Source organism: Urocitellus parryii, chromosome 4 (assembly GCF_045843805.1).
Source record: "Urocitellus parryii isolate mUroPar1 chromosome 4, mUroPar1.hap1, whole genome shotgun sequence".
Taxonomy (NCBI): Eukaryota; Metazoa; Chordata; class Mammalia; order Rodentia; family Sciuridae; genus Urocitellus; species Urocitellus parryii.
In genome coordinates, this window is record NC_135534.1 from 131,572,009 (window position 1) to 131,574,695 (window position 2,687).

The following is a 2,687-nucleotide window of genomic DNA, read 5'->3' on the forward strand; positions in this document are numbered from 1 at the left end:
GTGGAGGAAATTAGGTCCTTGCGGGTAAGCTCTTGAAGGAGATATTGGGACCTCAGCCCCTTCCTTTTTTTCTTTGCTTCTTGGATGTCATGAGGTGACAATTTTGCTCCACCACATTCCCACCATAATGTTCTGTCTCACCATAGGCCCCCAAACAATGCAGTCAGCCAACTGTGACCTGAAACCTCTGAAACCACCAGCCAAAATAAATCTTTCCTCCTTTAAGTTGATTATTTTAGGTATTTTGTTATAGGAGGAAAAGCTAACTAATACCCACCTCCAGAACACTGTTTGGGATTCAAGGAGAGACTAGAGTTTGCTGTTTACCTCAGGACCTCAAGGGTCACATCACAACTGGTGTTTTGGTCAGGCATCCTGAAGAAGTTACTGTAGGAGCCCATCATGATGCCACTGTCTGACCCTTGCCATACACATTCAAATTGATAAAAAATGCAGTCATTTTCATAGAGGGACTACCAGATTGCTTTGGAGGTGTTTGAGAACCTGGTAAGTCTCAGTATAGGGTTTCTCCATGTTAGGTCCCAGATTTTAATGGTTGAATAGTCCCTGGTCGGGATATATCTCCTTCTGTGGCTGAACTTCAAATCCAAAATTTGACAGATAATTTCAGAGAAGTAACCCATTCCTTGAATCCTCTGGCTCTTCAAAAAACTTGATGTGCCTCTCCCACAGAGATGATGCCCATAGGTCACATGACCTAACTGTGTCTTTGCTGCTACTGCTGAAATGTGAAGATGCTGCAGCAATGGGGGTGGACCTTGGTCACTGTGATCACTTCCATGGGTGCTTCCCTGTTGGCCAGATGGAAGTCCACAATGTTAAAATTGTGACAGGTGCTTTCAGAGTTCCGTGTGTCAATCCTCAGGTCATCAGCAGACCCATAGGTTTCAGTCACTGTTGACTGCTATGTGGTTGATGTGACATTGGCAAGTGGTATCTACAGGGTGGTGGTGGTGGTGGCAGGATGCTGGAGCTGGCCCTCCTCATCTTTCAGATCTTTGCCTTCTGGCCCTGATTATGCTCTCTGACTTCCCACAGCTGCACAGCTTTGTCAGTAGTAGACAGAAGAAAGTAAGTTGCCTTCTGCTTAGGAAGACATCTTATTTTATTGATTTTTCCCCCCTTCTATTTCCACACTCTTCAGGTTTGATTAAACTTGGTTCATGGCTCTGGAATGTGCTATAAATGTTGTATTCACCCCTATGATGAACCTGATGGTTACTCTCTGCCTCCGATGAAATATTATAACTCAGCCTTCCTTGTTCCCTGTTGGCAGTAGTTCTCCTGGTGTTTGAATTCTACTGTGGAGACATCAACCTTATTTCCCTAGTTGCCTTCACTTGGGTAGTTTATACTTCATCGTTTTGTCACTATTCTCTTTCCTGGATTCTCTCTTGATTCCTTGGAAACTGAAAAATCAACCTTTGATGCTTTCTTTATGATTGCCAGTTTTCAGAATGTTGAATTAGTTCCCTAACACTATGAGTTCTTATTTTAGCATCATGACAATCTAAAGTGAAATAGATACAATGTGTTTTAATTCATTGCAGTTATAATTAATATTAATTGATAATCAAATTGCTCCACTTCTAGCAGAGGAATGTTTTCAAGTTGCCTCCCACACCTTTTGACAATCATGATAGTCTCTGATTGTTTCCTTCCTCTCTAGTTAATATTCCAGGCTCATTTGATATATTTCATGCCATTGACCTAGAATGAGCCACCAACAAATACTTTGTTCTTTTTGGTGAACAAAGTATTCAGAGACCAAAATCTAAATGTTAAAAAGAATGCTCCTAGCTACTATAATGGTGATTATTTTTAAGCCTTTTTCGCCGGACAGAGGTAGAAATAAATTTGTGCATTTTTAAGTGAGAAAATGCATCGTAAGTTGATGCAGGTAATTCTAATTGATGTTTTGATTTACAAAGTTTTCTTAATTTAAAAATTAAAAACATACTGTTTCTCTTTGCTGAAAATCTTGTATTCTAATGACATTAAAATGGTTATTTTACAGTTTTATCTTATAAATACTGTTTTCACAATATTAATGTTAATGTTATTGCTTAAAAATGTGATTATTTGCCTTTGTCCATTTAGGCTCCTATAATAAAATATCATAAACCGGATAACATATAAACAACCAAAATTTCTTCTCACAGTTCTAGAGGCTGGGAAGTTCACTGCTGGTGCCTGCCCACTGTGTCCTCCTGTGGTGGAAGGAGTGAGGCTCCTCTCTGGAGCCTCTTGGTTTCTTCTATAAGAGAACTAGTCCCATTCATGAGGATTTCACTGTCCCGAATCTAAGCATCTCTCAAAGGTTCCACTTCTTCATACTATTACATTGGTCTTAATAAACGAATTTTGGGGGACATAAACATTCAAACCATAGCATTACTGAAGATAGTTCGGATATTTCCCTCCAGGTACATGCAACCTAATTATTATACTTTAACTGGTTCTTTAAAAAAATAAAAAAATTGATAAACCCTTAACTATACTAACAAAGAGAAAGAGAGAAAACTCAAATTACTAAAATTCATGATAAAAATGGAAATATCTCGACAGACACTACTGAAATACAAAAGATAATTAGAAACCATTTTGAAAATTTATATTTAGATAAAATAGAAAATCTCAAAGACATCGACAAATTTCTAGAGACA

The 2,687-nt window shown here is 38.3% G+C and overlaps 1 pseudogene; it reads right to left on the reverse strand.

Moving 5' to 3' along the window:
* Positions 1-323: 323 nt before the first annotated feature.
* LOC113200931 (serine/threonine-protein phosphatase 2A 55 kDa regulatory subunit B beta isoform pseudogene) lies at positions 324-1,659 on the reverse strand (annotated as a pseudogene).
* Positions 1,660-2,687: the final 1,028 nt, after the last annotated feature.